The 20065-nt window shown below is 43.9% G+C and overlaps 1 long non-coding RNA gene across 1 annotated transcript in view; it reads left to right on the forward strand.

Annotated features, from left to right (window-relative positions):
• LOC138569822 (uncharacterized) overlaps positions 1 to 20065 on the forward strand; it is a 472818-nt gene that overhangs the window by 357294 nt on the left and 95459 nt on the right. The window contains exon 2 of the long non-coding RNA XR_011303338.1: positions 11435 to 11555. This is a non-coding gene — a long non-coding RNA (uncharacterized lncRNA). The remainder of the gene's footprint in view (positions 1 to 11434; positions 11556 to 20065) is intronic.

Below are 20065 nucleotides of genomic sequence, written 5' to 3' on the forward strand. Positions count from 1 at the left end.
GAGACAGTAGTCAGTCACATGGTATGGAGTCTATGGTGGAGTGTCACTGTGACACCTCTGTGTCACTGCACGGAGGGTGCTGTGTAACAGACATAGTAAAAACACATGAGACCCTACGGAGTAAAGGACCCCATAGCCCATAAAACACATTAACAGTCAATGGAACACCACAAATCATGTCCAAGAGTGGGAGAAAAAGAGTCTCACTCTTGGCAGGAGAAAAAAACAAACTCCAGAAATCCAGCAAAGCTGCTGGGGGAGTCACTAGGTTAGGAAATTCAGCCTAAACAGAGAATTCTCCCTAACAGCTCACCTGGTCTCTGAGGAGGCCTTGGGGCACGGTTGCAACCCTCCCTGAACTTGAATCACCCCTTCAGGGCTCTCGCTCAGTAGAAAAGCTGTGAGCGGTGGTACGTGGTGATACTGCTCTTGCGTGGAGATAAGTGTGTGTGAGTGAGCCAATCTGTGATTGTTGTACCTCTCGAACCCTTCACCCGAAAGTACGGTTTCTGTGAGCATACGCCAGCCCATAAAGCTCACCAGTGAATTATGAAAGATAAACTCTCTGTCCTGCTACTTCTGGCAGTGGTGCGTCGAATGGGATCTAGTTCCTTCACAGAACCCTGATAAGGTTTAGCCCAGTCCAGCTGCGACTATGCTTCTCCTTATGATTGGTAAGTCTTTCTTGAGCTCTTGTGATGCTGTTCGTTCTATTTAATATCTTTATATGTTGCTCCTATTTATGCCCGCAATAATGTCTCTCTTCTGTTTTCTTCCGTTAGATGGAAATGTGGCCTCAATGCAGCTGTGAGACGTGAGACACGGCCGGATGGAAGATGGATGCTACTGCAATGTTCGACAGCAGGTAAGTGATGGTTTAAGGAACAGCATGAAGTATGGCGAAGCGCAACCTTAAACGGACTGTTTTTTTGATGTCTAACCTTGTCTTCTGTTTTTCCTTGCAGGCGCTGCTGTCGATGATGGAGCGTGGCGTGCTGTGGTGCCAAGATGAAGATTTCGGCGTTCCGGAAAGTGTAAAGATGAATACTTGGTTCGCCGAAGAGATGTACAGGTAAGAACAGCTTCCCCCAGTTGGTAAGTATGTTGCAGGAAGCAGGATGTCCAGGAAGCAGTATCTTCAAAGGTAAGTCAAACCTCAGGCGACGGTGAGCGTTACGCTGCTCACAAGTGCAGAATAACGCAAAGCGCCTATCTTGAGGATCGGGGCAGCTTATATAGCTGAGATCGTGGGCACGCCCATTAGGGCCGCTTACCAGCCACACCCTGTCACTCCTAGAGAGTGAGCATGTGCGAAGGCAATCCATTAGCAGCCACACCCACGAATACACTTGGGGCTGCTTAATGGATGGAATGTTCATGGTTAATGCATCTTGCTTAATGGAAGGAATGTTAAAGGTTAATACGTCTGAAGTGCTATGTCCATAATAAAAGCTTTTTGGTGTTAAATGGATGTTCTTGTTTACTTGTGTTCATGAGCCTGGCACCAAAGGCTGCAGGGCAGTGTCCACCCAAGTCTCCTGTGCATGCGACCCCTGCTTGCCTGTGCCCCTAACTTCATGACCACGACACTGCGCCCTCTAGTGGCCCCCCTGCACAGGCGCATAGTAGTGGGAAGTTTTACTGGCAATGTATTCTCTCTGATTTAAAAACATTCATCCGGACAAGCGAGATCTATCAAAAGACCAGTACACACACACATCCCATTACCTGCCCCTCTGAATCCGTTGCCGATCATATAAATCCCCTTTTCAAGAATTGGTATGGACATAATTGGACCCCTAGAGACATCCAGAGTAGGCAATAAATATGTCCTTGTGATGTAGATTATGCAACCCGATATCCAGAGGCTTTCCCAATGCGGAATAATACCACCCAGCAGATCCTCAAACACCTTCTACCGTATTTCTCCAGAGTCGGCTTTCCCAAGGAAATGCCAACAGACCAGGGTTTGAATTTTATGAGTAAACTTATATCCTGAGTCAAAGAGCTATTACACATTACCACATTTCCACCTTGCAAACTTTGGTGTACCATCCCCAAACCAATGGTCTGGTAGAAAGACTGAATAAAACCCTGAAGCTGATTTTACGAGAACTGGTAGATAAGGACAGGAAAGATTGGGACCGAATGATCCAGTGGGTACTATTTGCAGTAAGGAAAACCCCACAGGCTTCTCTCCTTTTGAACTACTCTATGGTAGAGTGCCCCGAGATGTCCTGCACATGCTCAGGGAAACCTGGGAAGAACGAGAAGAGGCCCCCATTCCCATCTCGTAGACCGCCACCAGAATGTGAGAACATACGAAATTAGTCAGAGACTTAGTTTGTACTCATATGGAAAAGGCCCACAGCCAACAAAAGTCTGCTTATGACAAAAATGTGAATCTAAGATAATTCTCCATAGGACAAAAATTACTAGTCCTCTTACCCACCTCAGAGAACAAACTTGTCTCCAAGTGGCACGGCCCTTATGAGATAATAGAACAAACAGGAAACCTGTACTTATAAAGTAGCCCAACCGGACAGAAAACAGAGGGTCCACTTGTATTATATAAACATCTTGAAAGAATGGAAAAAAAACCTGTGAGCTACCCAGGCCAAAATACTAGCCTGTCTGGTTCCCGAGGAAATAGGTAACTTTGACTTAATTCTGCCTGAGCTGTCTATCCAACAAGAAGATCTAAAAAACCTTGTTGTCTCGTTTCCTGATGTATTTTCAGAACAACCAGGCAGAGTAAAAGGCACATACTACTATATTAGAACACCTAAAGGTAAAGTGGTTCATTTAAAGCCGTGTAGACTCCCAGAAGCCCGCAAACAGGTAGTGATTGAGGAAATCAACCAAATGTTAAAAGCCAATATCAACGAGCCATCCTCAAGTCCATGGTCCTCTCCTATCTTGTTGGTTACAAAACCTGACCGTTCCTGGAGATTCTGCATAGATTTCCATCAAGTCAATGCCATTTCGGACTCCATGCCACGCATCGATGACCTAATTGATAAACTCTGACCAGCCACCTTTGTATATACCCTAGATTTAACCAAAGGGTACTGGAAAGTTCCCATACATGGGCCAGATACGGAAAATACTGCATTCTCATCGCTGTTGGGACTGTTTGAATTCACAGTCCTTCCTTTTGGCTTACACGGCGCACCAGCCACTTTCCAATGACTCATGGAACAAATTCTATAACCCTATTCCGATTTCTGCGGGGCTTATATTGACGATATCGTCATTTATAGTAAGACATGGAAGGACCATCACTTCCATGTATATACCATCATGAAAGCCCTCAGAATTGCTGGCCTAACTGCTAATCCAGCTAAATGTAGATTGGTCCAGTCAGCCGTAAAATACCTTGGCTTCATTGTAGGGAATGGGAATGTACAACCCCAACATGAGAAAGTAAAAGCCGTCTTAGACACACCAACTCCCAAGATCAAAAGAGATCTTAGAGCTTTTCTCAGGTTAATAGGGTATTATCGTAGATTTATCCCCAGCTTTTCAGATAAAACAGCCGAAGTCACAGATAAACTTAAAAATACTAAACCCCAGAAACCTCATTGGAATGATGAAGACGAGATATGTTATTACATCTTGAAACACACTCTGTGCCAGAACCCAATCCTGAAGGTAGTTGACTTTTCTAAAGAGTTTGTCTTACAGACAGATGCCTCCCTTACAGGGTTAGGAGCCATCCTTTACCTGGTTTGCGATGGAAAGGAACATCCCATATGCACTAGTTGTAAACTATTCCCACGATAAAAAAACGACTCTGTGTTGGAAGTAGAGGCCCTGGTCATCAAGTGGGCCATCATCCATCTTAGATACTACCTATTAGGACGAAAATTTACACTTGTTGCAGATCATTCATCCCTAGTTTGGATTAGCAAATGCAAGGACCCAAATCCTCGGGTCATGCAATGGTTTCTAGACCTACAACCCTATTGTTTCACTGTGGAACACCGAAAAGGAAAAGACCAGGGAAACATGGATTTTCTTTCCTGGTTCCCCAGTGAAACAAATGTGGCTACATCTCATGGAGGAAGGGTATGTGAGAAACCTGAAGGTGTCTCCCTAACTTGTCCCCGGGGATCTCTCATCCAGGTGGCCAGGACACCGCCATCGCTATTGAATTCAGTTGCTGGGGGTGGACCAGTGCGGGAGGATCACCTGGATGGGTGGTCCTCGGGGAGTGGAGCGGGAACACTGATGGATGAAACGCACTATTCCCCTTCTGATAACCTCGCTTCCCTATCCTACTAAATAGGATACTCAACCTCTCTACCCACCACCGCCGTTCTAACGTGAACACTCGCACTCCACAAGAGACAACAGACTAACGTTAGGGCCCTTTACCTGACATGTCCCAACTCAGTCAGGCAATTGACCCGAATCACTGACACCTGACGGACCTTTCCCTTTGCCACAGGGATAAAAGGTGGAGCATGAGAGCACGCTACAAGCAAGGCAGACAGCACGACGAGACAGCTATCCCAGGGCAGCTGTTCAAGAGGAGGAGAAAAGCAGCGAGACCCAAAGGCGTGGCAAGGAGAGGAGCGACCTTGCCATTTCCGTCCAAGACCGGTGATTCCTATTTGGAAGAAATCGTAAGACCGCAAACAAAAGCTAACGTGTGCTGTAGCAGATGTCAATGGTACACAGAGCGCACCTATGCTGATAAGCAGGAGAACAGAAGCCACTTGCTACCGTGGTACCATCCTTGACTCCAGATACAAGGAAAGCCAAGCGGTTCCTCACAGCCGGTGAGTCGAGGGGAGAACCGATAAGAAACCGAACTATGTTGAATGAAAATGGCAAGTTTAAAGAAAGTTCAAAGAACTGTGAAGGTCGTAGGGGAAAGCCAGCTGAAAGGGTCCGACACCACGTGGGTGTACGACAAGAGAATCTAGTTGGTTCCCTAATTTTGTTGAAACTACCGATTCCAGAAGGCCGTGCGAGGGCCGTGAGAAGTGTCAAAGTGGTCATACAGAGGTATAGAAAATCTCTGGTATAGTCGAAAGTCATTAACCAGCATGTGATGGAATGCTAGGGGAAACAAATCCTGCATGGTGAGAGAAAAGATTGGCAAGAGTTAACCCGGCGGAGGGAGGCTAACATTCAAGAGGGGTCTGAGCCCGGAAGGGGGTGACCCAGGGCGAGGAGGCATCACCCAAAGTATAGACGAAAAGGATCTCTTTTGTTCGTTATTTTGCCTGCAGCCATTCCTCGGAGGCAAGAAACTTTTTTGTTGAAAAGAGACTTAAGCTCCAGAGGTCCTGGTACCTGAGAACTGAACTGTAAGCTTGCACTGACAAAAGCTTGAGTGAGTGCTGTGCGCCGAAATCCCACCTTGTCCCGTGCTAAAATGTGGGGAAGGGAGACCCCCGGCTACAACATCCTGACTTATCATTTGTGAGCATGTTTTTCTTTCTTAAGAACCTTATCCCACACTTCTTTCTGTATTTAGTTGTAAGGATTGGCAATAGTTTTTTTTTAGTATAAGGACTGCCTTATTATTATTTGATGGTCATAGCTTGCTCCGATCTTAGATTTAGGTTTATATTAGGCGTTTTTCCAACCCATTTATAGAGTTTAATAAACACAATTGAACTGTGATCAGTTGTCTGTCTTTACTGTTGCCACCATGAGTTCCTTACAATACTCTTTTTGTTGAATGTGGAACATTGTTACTTTTACTAATGTTATTTATGTTCTGTGAAAATTAATAAAGTGTTTGTAAAAAAAAAAAAAAACTTATCCCACACTCTTTTGTATTTAGTTGTAAGGATTGGCAATACGTTTTTTTTTAGTATAGTCTCTTTTATATGACAAGACGCCTCTAGGACAGCCTTATTATTATTTGATGGTTTTAGCTTGCTCCCAGCTTAGATTTAGGTTCTGTCTTTACTGTTGCCACCCTGAGTTCCTTACAGAGCAGTGATGTTGAATGGCACTTAGTTTTAATTCATGTCTTTGCAGGCATGTATTTGGCTTTTCCTTGTTAAGCAAGAGTCTTCATATCTGATTCTGAACAATAGAAGGTGGGAGGTCCTCAGAGTCAGGGAAATGAGGACCCAAGATGAAGATATGATTAGCTGCTGGAAAGAGCTACTTTGTGGAAATTCATCCCTCCTAGGATCACTTTTCGGTAGTCAGGGTTGCATTTAAAGCAGGGCAGATATTCTCTCCCACCCCCTCACTAATACCTGTCATTGTTTGACATACAGAACACTACAATGACATTCTTGGAAAACTCTAGTAGCAGAAACATTGAAGCACAGAGAGCAACTACTGTAGGCACAGCCGAAGGTCCACCTATTGGGAGTAATTTACAGAATTCACGGTAAAAAATCAAATCAATAATCCTAGAGCAAATCCAGATAACCTGCACTTTTATTTAAATAAATAAATATATATACATATATGGGGCTGATTTATTAAGCTAAATAAGTAGCTTAAGTAAGAGCCTTCATCATTATTTCTACTTACACTACTCTATTTTAGCTTCTTCCCTTGTTTTCTTGCCTTTGTTACCATGTGGGTTTCCACAGTTTTTAATTAACTCAGCCACATTGGGCGTATGTGATCTCTCAGTTCGACCTCGCACAATTTCTATCAAATTGGCCTCCCCTCTTTGGGCTTCTTGCGGTGACGCTAAAGTAGGGTCATTTTGCTTGTTCAGTGCATTATGGTGGATCATAGTATTCAAATTATCTTAATGCTCATTCCCTGGTGAAATCTGGCAAGACGCATCATTTGTGACTTCTAGCACATTGTTGTTATGGGTAGAGGAGTGTGGATAAACAATAGTAGACATTTCCTCAATATGTTTGACAATATGGTAGGTCTTCATTTGTTGTTTGTCCAGCATAGAGCATATAGAATTACCCCTTCATCATTAGTATCAATGCATTTCATTAGTATCAATGCATTATAGTCAGCACAGGGAATCCCTAATGGAGTTGTTGTCAGTGAAGGATTCCCTGCTATTGTCACTGTTGTGACAGAAGTATGACTGCAAGATCAGGTGAAATGGGCAGATTAGTGTCAATAATATTCTAAATGATTTTCGGCTTGGCCAAATCCTCTATCGTTTGTATTGTGTTAGTGTCTCTGTACAAGCTATAGCACAAATCGAATAAAGAATTGTTGATCGGAGGAAGTGAGGCCATGGAATTGTGAAGGCTACCAGCTATAACTCTGAGCTCACTTAGCGCTGGAGACAATTGTGTGGTAATGATGTGGGGTGGGCCAGCACCTTTAATTTCATTGGTGCTTGTTTCATTATAGAAATCTGTTATTGTCTTATCTTTGCTTCACCCTCTGTAATAAATGTCCGAGTAACATGGGATTTCGTTATTTGTGTGTTACCTTTACCCCTAGACGGTTTCTCCAGGGTGCCTTCTGTGGGATAGTGAGCAGTCTTTACTTCTCAGGTTATATGCTGCAACTGCTTCCATGATAACCAATGACACAGCGCCCTTTTACAGAGAGACTATTGAGAGAGCAGTTAAAAGTGGTGGTTGAATGTAGTTGCTTATCACCAGCAGTAGTTGGCCATGACATCCAGCAGCTCTACTGCACCTTCCTGCTTCTTTGCTGTAACTAAAGAACCTTCAGAAAGCACTTGCGTGAGTGCTCCATGCTCCCAGTGTGTTTATATGCAAAGTGCTATAAGTCGTTTTCGGCAGCAACTGTCAAAAGATCTGTAAGTCACAATTCCGGCTAGGAAGGTCCTGCATTACTGCAGAACTCTCACGAAGCACTCCTTGCGCATATGCAAATACTCAAAATTAAAGCCACATTTGCATGTTTTTAAGGCACCAGCTGGCCAGGTGAGCCAAAGATAGCTCCTGGTAGCTCTTGCTTTCAAGCTAACCAGACTGTCCTATGCTAGAAGCAGAAGCTAAATAGCTCCCAGCAATTTCAAACCCTATTACTGCTTCCCTGACTGTCCTTGACACCCCTCAAGGCTGCTCGTCCCCTTTCTCTATCTTGGTGACAGTTTCAATCTGTTTGTGGTGTTTTGGATACCAAGCCTCATTACACCATTTTTTCTGGCTAAATATGTAGTCACTGTTACTTTGCCTCTTGATCTTTTTTACAGCCTAGTCCCTCATCTTCCAACAAATCTGGTGTGGGGCAAACAGCCAAGCACAGTTAAGTGCCAAAGTTCAATGTGAATGTGGCAACTCATTGGTGAATCTAGGACCATATTGTAGAACACTGTTATTTTCTTTATAGAAGGTGATAGAATTCATAGATATACCAGGAGAGATAGATATCACAGTGAAGAAAAGAGAATATTATAATTACTTAGCATACTGATTTGAAAAAATTGGAAGGTAAGAAAACATCATGGTTTACAAGCACAATAGTGAAAAGTATTCTATGAAGAGTAGCACCATAAAATGCATCGTGATTTTAAGGTAGTTACACCTATTTCTTGAATTTCAGCATCTGAATCAGTTATTAGATGAAGTGGGACATGAACACGTAATGAATAAGTATAGTGGGTAATCACTAGAATGATATGTCTCATATACAGACCACTAAGATATTTTACTAGTGCAATTAATTATTGAAAGGAAAACAGATCTGGACTCCCTGAAGAAGGGTGGAAATAACCCAAAAATGCATAAGAAATAAATATAGTAGCAAAAAAAACAGAATATCGCTACTAGATTTGTTGAGATCTGTCAGGAACTAAGTAATGCTGTGGAAAACCTAATTCTTTGAAAAAATGTATCCAAACAATTGAATTTTCATTTACATGGGAAAAGAATTGGGAGTTTACATATGTAATATTTAATAAGTAGAAATTGTGTAAGCAATATGTACAGGAATTAATTTAACTAAATATTTTAATTTGTAAATATGTTTTAAAGCCACATGAAATTAAGTGAATAATTAAATGTATGTTTGTTTAAATTATAAAGATGGATAAAAGTAGAAGTGTATTTTCTCTGCAGGAGTGTGCTTGGAATCCCCTTGAATCTATATAAGTCAAACACATGGGTTACATTGGACCCATATTCCGGTTTTAGGTCTATATCTGACTTGACTCTGACTTCTGTAAGTGAATGGATATGTCTCTGCATCAGTATAGCCTTTGACTATTTGTCTTCTGTGGACTAGATGAGTTCCTCCATTGATCCCAACTCGGATATCATTGGGCGGACTGGGGGCTAAATAGGCAATTTGTGGATACTAATTTACACTACTGTGAATAGAAAATAATCCTACATTTCCCATACATTCACAATTTTTGAACATGGTATTGATTCTATACTCTCTGTTCAGCTTTTTCCCATTTCTGCATATGAACCATTATCTTCCATTCAGTAATAAAGGATTTGAGCCAGTATTTCTAATTTGTGGTCATGGAGCCTACGTGAATTGACTCTTTTTAATAGTGATTCATTGAATCTAAAATCTGAGAATATATCGCAAACCGATAATAGCACGTAGCAAGGGAAAAATGTTATATTTGCTGTCTACAGTCACTGCAAAAGCCATGTAACAGTGTGAACAAAAACACCAGTTGCTTCACAGTTGTTTCCAAAAAACGGAGATCAAGATGATGAAACCTGGCAGAATCCTTATCTTTGTGTGCAAGGATAAACCCCGCTTTAACAAGTGCTTTGGTGTGCATGGGTTGTCCTTGTTGTTAGCACAGGCTTGATATTCTTGCCAAAGAAGCAGAGGTAACTCTTGACAGTTGAACCTGTCGTGTAGCCGACAAGTTCTTTCTGCCAATATACCCTTCAGAGGGACTCAGAAATACCCCCTGAAGGATCTATTAACCAAAAGATGGATGGACGCCACAGGAACTGCCAACCTGCAAGGGAAGTAACAATTAGCAACAGCACATAACATAAATAACCCAATCTAAGAGGTCAAGACAAGGTAGTACCTATAAAGGCTACCAAGAGTCAGTAAGAGGAACCGTGAGACGTCTAACCTAGAAGAACATCAACAATATTAGAGACTAATTATGGATATCGCTAAAGTACTTAATGAAGGATACATGAAATGCTCTTAGCATCTGTATGTTTCTTGCAGAGTCATGAAGAAAAGGAAAATGGATATCCAAGGTAAGTCCAGAAAACCCTAACACCCGCCCGCACGAGGAAGCCTGTATTACAGAATCCCAGTGTCCGCGTAAGAAGCGTTCCGTGATCCACCTACCCACCGCCGGCACCAGGACGCCTAATCAGCAGCACGAAGCTTCTCTAGTTCAGCACACCGGAAGGGACTGAAGTCAATGATAAGCACAGTGTAGGTAAGGAAGAACCAGGGAGAGGCAGCAGCAGGTTGGTGAGTAGTCTGTGGTCAAAACCAGTAGAGGAAAAGAAAACAGAATCACAAGGTAAGCCGGTCGATAAACGGTCCGAGGTCAAAAACAGGTTCGAAGCTAGGAGACAAGAGGGCAATCCAAAGGAATCCAGTAAACAAGCCAAGGTCACACGAATATCAAGAATCCAGAACGCGAAGATAAGGCAATAGAATACAAATTCAGAAGCGAAGCGCCAAGTTTGAAAGGTTCATTAATACTACAAAGACCGCTCACGTGATTCGCCACAACGTGAAAAGACACATGATCCCAGCAACACAGAGCGTCCGTGTTGCCATGGCAACCCCCAGCGCTTTCAGAATGACTGAAGACGTACCTTGTGAATATGGGTACGCCTACCGTAGGAAGATGCTTTATTTCCATGACAGTTGTGACAGATATGTGTGGGAACAGTAGGTGAAACAGATCCCGGTGTTTGGCACCGGGCTCCGGAGTGGTTCGAATACCGGATCCCTTTACGTTTCCTGACACTTGTGCTAGAAACAAGGAGAATTCCTTTAGGGCACAACAATTTATCAAGGCAAGGGTGGGCTTAGTTGTACAGAGCATTATAACTATTTTTGGAGGGACACAAAAAGCTTTTGAGGGCAAACATGACAGATTGTGTTTTGGTATTGCTACCAAAGCAGGGTTCCCATCAATAGGACCCATCAATAGGACTGGGCGACTTGAAGTCTTAACCAGATCAATGGGAAGGGACGACACAGGCAGAGGTGGTGGGTGGGCTTGACGGAAGTTGAAGGGAGGGGGGCTTACATTGTAAATTCTTCCCTTTGGTTACCTTCATAATCTCTTTTTATGGAACAATCAATATTTTGTCACCAAAGGCCAAGAATCAGAAATTATTAAAATAATGTCTTCATTACACTAACTAACCTAATTTTGATCTTTCGAGATAAATGTGTATCTTATTTTTTTGCTTTATGTTTAGCATGTTTTATTTAATGAGCAACAATATCACCTTTAATACGATTTTCTGTGTCATGCATAATGTCTTTATTGAATGTATATTCAATATTTTTATTATTTACATAACAATCTGAATTCCTCTAGACCGTCCATTTCTGATCAGTTAAGAGTTGGTTTCTATTGCACGGATAATGCCACCCAAACGGATACAAGTGATATAATGAAATTAAAGGAATTGAGCAATTTAACAAGAAGTGTGGCAGAGGTAAGTTAGATTTATGCATATTTTTTACTAAGTTTAGAGTAACTTATTGTTGTGCTTCTTGAAAAGTATAATACAAAGCAATTTATAATACAAAGCAATTGGTCTGTGTTTTGGGGAGCAGAGATCTGTTTTACATGTAATCTTGCAAAATTACTCACTTTGATTTTCAACGGTGAGGAGCTTGCTGTCAGGGAAGACTGAAAATTCTGGTACTAGAATCTCACAAAGAAAAGCTAGAGGTACATGTACATCCCTGTCGCACCTCTGAATTTCGTAGCAATTATGTCTGTTACCTTTCTAAAAGCTACAAGCTCATACTCATTTTGTTGTGTGGTGCAGTTTTTCTCATTATCTTTCCCTTTTGTAATATTTCCATAGTGCTTCTTTCAATGCATACTAGTCATATGTGGATTTGCAGACTACATGCGCTTTTTTGATGCATTTTGCTACTAGGCACATGTAGCCAGACTTGCTGATTGGTGGAAGCTCATGCATTTCATAGTAGGTCCTCTTCCAGAATATGGGGATATTACTCTGAAAATGAAAATGCGGTACAGTCAAGAATCGCTGTACTCCTAATTTCTCTGCGCAGAATCTGTTAGTTTTGTGTTTTGTAATCTGGGGCTCCATCTCCAGGACCTTGTTTTAAAATAAAGTAGGTCCACGTTTCACATTTTCTATCTACTCAACTGCAACTGCAGGCTGCATTTGACTAGCATTGGCTTTATACTTTCCTGAAATTGGTAGGCTTAAATGGGTATGCCTTTTATGTTTCTTGAGATGCACAGAAAGTTGTCGGTCAACTATGAGGGGTCAGAAATGAGAGGCAGATAAAAAGTTTGAATGTTTTCAACATCAGACATCTTTATTAAACAAAAAGGTTTGGTTGGATGCCTTCCTGTCCCTGTCCTAAAGAGAGTTTCCCTACCTAGAAAACTAAAACTAAAGATTAGTCTGTGTCTTGGCGTCAAACATATAAACTGTCCTTGTTTCCAAAACATACTGCTCCGACTCTCACACTAAAATGAACACTAACAGTGCACGAAAAGGTATCTGACATATATTTGGCTAAAAGTGTTCACAGCATAGGCAAATAGAAAAATCCAACAAAAACAGTATTTTCCAAGGAGGAGTTCTTTGATCCAGTGAGTGATTTCCCTTCCTCTGGATTATTTAAGTATGATGGCAAACGTGTCTCTTTCAAACAACAGCTTCTTAAGGATAGCAAAAGTGTCTATTTCAAATAACAGCTTTTTAAGGATAGCAAAAGTGTCTCTTTCAAATAACAGTTTCTTAAGAATGGCAAAAGTGTCTCTTTCAAACAATAGCTTCTTAAAAATGGTAAAAGTATCTCTTATGTACTTCTTAACCATATACTTTGCAAAACAAATAAGTTTCTTTATACAATTTTAATGGACCTCTTGGTATACTCTCCTGCCATGGAATCCTTGATTCCCCTGGTATACTCTCCTGCCACGGGTAGTTCCACTCTTTATACAACTTGACTGGACCTCTGGGTATAATCTCATGCCAGGAATCCCTCTATGGGTCTTAACGATTCCCTGTGTACTCTCCTGCCATTTATTTCGCCTCCTAATGTTCACTGTCTGGGGTGTTCCTTTCACCAGGACTTCTTCTTGAGTTCACTGTCTTTTAATTCAACACAGTTGTGTTACTTCAATGTGCTTTCTACTTCTTTTGCTTTAGGTACTACTTGTTCCAACTTTCCCCACACTGATATCTCATGTATGGGGACTTGTTCAAGTTTTGTCTTTTTATATCTTCATTACTATTCATTTACTTGGGATAATACTCGCTCCAATTTCCCCCACATTTATTTTGTATGGATTGTGTCCTCCTACATATTCCACATCTTATGAATCTTCCAGCTTCAACTGCTTTGGAAATTCTTTTCGACAGAGGGCACTGTGTGTCGATGCGGTCGACTCGATGTCCCTTGAGAGCTTGCATCCTTGAGTCAACGTCATCGTCGGTGTATATATAGCACGTGCAGTACCCTTTCTCTTCAGTTTCGTTTTTTCTGCGATAGCCAACGCTTTGAAGAATTACAAACTGCTTCTGTTTTTTCTGTGAGAAAACTTTGTTCTAGTACTATGGCCTTGTCTTCAGCACCTTCAACCCCGAAGACTGGGTTCAAGAAGTGCTATAAATGCGGCGCCAAGATGTCCTTCACGGACCCCCATCAGGTGTGTCTGTGGTGCCTTGGCGTCGAACATAAAACAGCCGACTTGGGAATCTTGTCAGTCGATGACCGGTAAGGCTCTGAAAGAGCATAAAAGGAAACTAGCATTGGGTAGGCCCGCTACTAAATCACCTTCAATGACTCCATTGAGGAAACGATCATTCGACGAGTCGTGAGGTGACTCTTCTCAATGGAAAATATCAAAAAAATGCTCCCACTCCAGGAGCGAGTCCCATCATTCCATGTCATCTTCGAGGAAGTCGAGGAAAAGGAATTTTAAATCGCCCACTTAGAGTTCATTGGATTCCTCCCAGAGAGGAGTATAACCTGTCCAACTAAATCCTCTACTCCAGCACAATGGGAGAATTTCAGACAGGAAATGCTGAAAATCCTCAAGAGAGAGGCACAAACACCTTCGAAGGAGAAAGTAAAAAGCCATGATTCTGTCGAGCCAACTAAGGTAGACAAGGAAAGGCCTAAGGCTACATCCTGCATGCCCTTGGGTCCGGAGCGTAAAGTGGAGAACTCTCGATCGTTTGAGATCTCGACACAATGAGAAATTGTCAAAGGCTCTTTCGAGTGGAGGGTCAAGTCCTTTGAGGGCTCAGTCGAAGGTAAGATCGATGGAAAAGTCGTCAAAGATGTCGACGTCTTTAGCATTGACACCGCCAACACCACCAACGTCAAAGTCGTTGACACTGTTAGTGTCCAGGCCATCAACACCTTTTACCTTCCAAAATTAAAGAAATGCAGAAATCTTACAAACCACAATCAAAAAAAGATTTCTTTGAGTCTTTATCCTCAATTTATGAGGCATGCGAACCCTTTGATGAAGATACTCCACCATTTGGATTGGAGTTAAGGACACCTAACGTCCCAGAAAGCGTTTCGCAAGAATCCAGGCTAAAGGATTTATATGAGAATTATTTGCAGTCAGCTAATGGGGTCAACACTTCACCTGAGATGGGAGTTTGGCAAGCCGGATACGGCAGACCATGCTGATGCTTCTTTTAGGCATCTGATGACTAGAGTAATTGACTTTATGGGATGGGGCAGACCTTCTCCGCCGTTTGAGAAAGATGACCTTACAGACATTCTGGATAAAGCTCCGCAAAAGGATAATGTAACTCTCCAGAAAAGGGTTATGGCAAATTGGGTGATTCCAGAGGTGAACCCTGCATTGAACAAAAATCTCAACTAAAAATATAGGCCATCTAGTAACGACCCTAGCTACCTCTCAAAACACCCAACACCTGAAAGCCTAGTTGTTCAGGCAGCAAAGTCAACCTTGAAACAGACTGCATACCCTATCATTCCACCAGATAGGGATGATAAGCGCTTCGAAAGCCGGGGCAAGAAAGGTATTTTAGGAAGCATGGCGCTCAAGTATGCAAATTCCATTTGCCCTTTAGCAAAATTCACATTCACCCTGTGGGACTATTTAGCTATGGCAGCTGACCATATTCCCGAAGGGGAAGAGTGAGATGGATTCCTGAGCATTGTAAGAGACTGCAAGGAGGCTATGTGCAAGTCTCTGCAATCCGGATTGGACTCCGCTGATAGCATCAGCAGAGCCATGGCGGCAAGCAAGGTAATATGCAGATTTGCGTGGTTGAGGAAGTCCGGTTTTGCACCGGACATGCAGTCTAGGCTCCTCAACATACCCTTTGACGGCACCTAGCTGTTTGCCAGCAAGACTGACAAAAACCTAGAGGAGCTGCAGACCTCAAAGGCAATGACCAAGTCCCTTGGAGCTGCCATCAGACAGCCACAATCCTCCCATCCCAGTGGATCATCTTGGAGGAGTAAGTCCTTTCACTTCTATTGCTCAGTTGGAAGAGTGAGAGGTCTGGCTGGTCAAAGGGGTCAGAGAAGATTCCCTTGTGGTGGACGACGGAGAGGTGCAAAGCTCACCCACGCAACGGCAACTTTAACATCAGCGGCTACTTCAGCCACCTCAACACCTCTCTGAAGCTTTAACCCACGAGACCCCGGTGGGAGGCAGACTCTCACTGCATCTGAAAGAATGGCAAGGAATTACAGATGAATTGGCATTGTAAACAATAGCCCAGGGTACTGCCTTCCCCTTCTAAAAAGGCCTCAGGACCATCAACTGGAGAAACACTCATTCAAGGTTCCAGATCCGTTCCTTGTGCAGGAAATGTTTAGCTTGCTAGAGAAAGGTGCTATAGAACTGTTACCTGTGGCAGAGAGGAACAAAGGGTGGTACTCTCCCTATTTCCTAAGCCCCAAGAAGGATGGAGGATTGAGACCCATTTTGGACTTGAGACGCTTGAACAAGTATCTCAGGAAGGATAAGTTCTAAATGGTCACACTTTCTCAGATCCTTCAGGCCCTCCTGCTTCAGGATTGGATGGTGTCATTGGACCTTCAGGATGCTTACATTCATGTGCCGATCCATCACAAGCACAGAAAGTACCTGAAGTTCGTAGTTGGTGGTTCTCACTATCAGTTTCGAGTTCTGCCATTTGGGCTGACCTATGTCCAAGGTTGTTCACCAAGTTGATGGCGGTGTTGGCAGCAAATCTCAGGAGAGGGGGTATTCACATCTACCCCAAACTACACATCATCCTTTTGGAGCTGAGGGTGATTAGACTAGCGTTGAAGGCTTTTCTGTCCTCTGTACGGGGTAGGAATGTTCTGATTATGATGGACAACAGAGTGGCCATGTACACCTCAACAAGAGAGGAGGTGCAGAGAGACAATGCAGCTCTGGTTCTGGGCAACTCGAGAAGGACTCTCCCTAGCAGCAGTTCACCTAGCCAGAGAGGAGAACACAGCGGCAGATGCTCTGAGCAGGCAGAGCACAGTCTCCCATGAGTGGGAAATAGCTCAGGAAGTCCCTCAAAAGATATTCACCCTTTGGGGAACCCCTCAAGTAGACGGGTTCGCAACCAGTGTCAACCGAAAGTGCGAGCTGGTCTGCTCAGTGAATTTCCCCCAAGAGGAGCTCTAGGAGATGTGTTTGTAGTGGATAGGGAATTTCCACTCCTGTGCGCATTTCCTCCAGTCCCTGTCATTCCTCATGTGATCATGAGGTTGAGAAAGTCCGGGAAATCCATGATCACAATTCCTCTGGATTGGGTCAGGAGGACGTGGTACCTGGTGTAAAGCACCGGAGGAGGAGGCCTGTACTCCTGCTCTCTATATGGTAGAGACACAGAGGACCCCATCCAAGATTCTCTATTTGGTATCGTGGATGAGCAATCAAGGCTTAAACTCTCAGGAGGTGATGCAGGCTGGTTCTGAAGTACAGTGTAGTCCCCAAGCACCCACAAAGGAATGTCCACACACTGTATTAGTGAAAACAGTCTTTATATAATTTAAGGTTCAAGGTTATATACACAATCACAATAACTCACTTTGTGCTCAGTTAATCTACAATGGCAAATATATACACAGTTCTACGTGTTACCACAATTACTATCAGATTTCATTAAAATGCATCAACTGTACTTAGTTTAAATTTCACACAAATCAAGTAATAAAGAGAACCAACGAGGGGCATATGAGGAAAAGCAGTTGGTTAGAACAATAGGCAGAATACTGACCCCTACCACTGGAAACAGTTCTGTGTGGAGATCCCCCCGCCTGGGCAATCTGTAAATAAAGATATCATACACGCCTAGTCCATATATTGTTCACAAGAGTCTTATTTCCTTCCAAATAGTTCTACAACCCCAATGCACCTGGAATAGCAGAGTTCGACGTCGGGTCATCGATGGATCCTTCTTGAGCGGCTCCCTTTTAGGGCAGGAGCCACGGATCGGCGAGATCCCACGAGGAAAAATGGTGAACACTGTTGTTGCAGCAGCAGCTCCGGTCCTTGCGGTGCTCATTGACGATCGGTCGAAAACACCCCTACAAGCTGAGGCGTGAGGTGCACCTCGACAAGGAGTCAATGAAGAACTTTAGCTCAGCAAGGGTGTCAAGTCATCTGCGTCTCTGCGGTCTTCGGGTGGCGGGAAACCCACCGGCAGATTCTCCTCAGTCGTCAGCGGCCTTGACTTTCTTCGGCAGGACGGAATCGGTCGACGAGGATGAGCAAGGGAGTCCTTGTTTCAATGTTCTTAGGCAAAGGGAGCACTGCGGCTTCAGACAGTGACAGTGGTCGGCGACGATGGACAGCTGTCCGGGGCTTCTCTTTGTTCTCCTCCGAGGTCCCCTTCTCCGGTCGGCAGCCTTTCGTAGGTCTGTCTACCAGGGAGATTTGGCAAAGATCAGCTGGTGCATGATGTTCCCTCGTAGCTCGGGAAGAAGTCTCCTAACCACGTCCTCTCTTGGATCAGTTCCTTGAGGGCAAAGCAACTATCAGATTAGCGAAGGACAGCAGCAGCGGTTCTTCTTCTTCCAGTGTGCTTCAAAGTTAAGCATCAGTTTCAACTTCAGCTTCTGAATGATTTCTAGCAGTGAGAGGTCCCCAGTTATACTGTTGATCTCCCATTCACTCTGCTGGGTCACACTCAGGCAACCAATCACTCAGAAGGGCATCCAGGCAGCCAATCAGACTCACAGTGCATTCAGGCCATTCTTCTCCATGCAGACACTCACAACATGGGATGTGGATTCGGGCAAGTATCGCGCCATTCAACACTCCTCGCTGCATTCATACCAGTTTCGGGCAGGGCTGTCTCAGTCACTGTGTCAACCACCAGATACTAGACACCCATAACGCGGAATGCGTATTCGTCACAAACTCCATTCACCCAGGTTCACCCCACGGGCGTACCCACAACATAGTCATTGGGAAGGCTCCAGCCAGTCTTGCCTGGACTTCCCCACAACACCAGTTTGCACTTGCAAAGATGGCCGCCACCTCCTGAGCCCACTCTTCATCAGATACTGAGAGGTTTCATTGCTCATTGATTGGCTGCCTACTTAGCCACCCATCGCCACCGGCAGGCGCAAGCCAGTCTCCACGAAAGCAAACACAAAGGCTCCTGACTGAGCTGACTGAGCATACCTTGCTGTGGGCTGCGCATGGTCTCTAAGCTCTGCCTTCTCATTCTCTACCGACACGCGCACCATTTATCCTTGAACAACGGCCCACTGACAGCATCTTCAGTCGCACGGTGAGATGGCAATGCACCCCATAACTATGTACGTCTGCACTCCCTCGCGGTTGCCGATAGCACCGTGACATGCCATAAGACACTGTTTTCTACTTCCCACCTTAAGATCACTACCGAGGCTTAATGCACACTGCTTACGGTCCCCGAACTGGGATACGTACACCATATTGCTGACCACACTCCTCTTTTTGTCTTACTGTGTAGTGTATGTGCCATCTGTCTCCGCCCATAACCATGCCTGTACCATTTAAATCTGACAACATTATCTAGCGCTTCGTAATACAGCTGCATTTTGCCTCGCCCAGCTGGTGTTATTCATGACTCTTACTTAGCTGCGTGTGCAAGCTGTGCTCCATAAAGCACCTGGTCCCTAGTCTCCTAATCTGAACTAGACAAATATAATTAACAGCAACTGTGATGTTAATTTCTTGCTTATACTGTGAAACCTCACCTAGTCTACCCGAGTAAGGTCTTTTATCATGTTAACCATTGCATCCTAACTGCATGTTTTGCCCACCTTGTGTACATTTTATGAAACTGTATCTCGTGTAACGATCGGCAAACCCTATCTAGCCCCCTGCTAGAACTGCTTCTCAGTACTCACTTAGCTGAACTGTATGATATGCCCACTCTGCTGAAACTGTACTTTGTGCCCTGCTTGTGAAACTTCCCTCAGCCGTGCCAGTTGGGTCTGCCAGGTAGCACCCATTCAGTCTAACTGCATGCCATTGCATTCCACGCTACTGTGATGTACTGTACTGCTGTGCCGGTACAACTCTAGGTGAAATATCTCACACAGTCGTTACCCAAACCCTCACTTGACAGCTGCATTTTGCACCTGCCTGTACCGCCATTGATAAAACAGAAAGGTGATGGCTGGAAGGTTTTGAATTAATCATAACCAAGGGCAAAGTTCTGGGCAACCCTCCAGACCATTGTTTCTCAGCCTGCTAAGCCATTACAGAAGGGGAAAAACCATATGCAAATCAGGCTTGGTCCTACCCCAAAAGGGGCAGTCCAGCCCGAACTGCTAGGTCACATCCCTTCTGCACGAGACCACAAGCATCCCCAGACATGTTTCAGCCTTGTTGGGCGTCATCATTGAAGAGTAGCTTGGGTCTCTAGGCCCGGCAGACTCGCCATTGATTGCTGCATTTTGCACTTAACTGCACCCCCCTTTTACTGCCGCTCCAAACTTTCAGCTGCATTGCCAT

The sequence above is a fragment of the Ambystoma mexicanum genome, chromosome 2q, assembly GCF_040938575.1.
Source record: "Ambystoma mexicanum isolate Mex_15411 chromosome 2q, UKY_AmexF1_1, whole genome shotgun sequence".
Lineage (NCBI taxonomy): Eukaryota > Metazoa > Chordata > Amphibia > Caudata > Ambystomatidae > Ambystoma > Ambystoma mexicanum.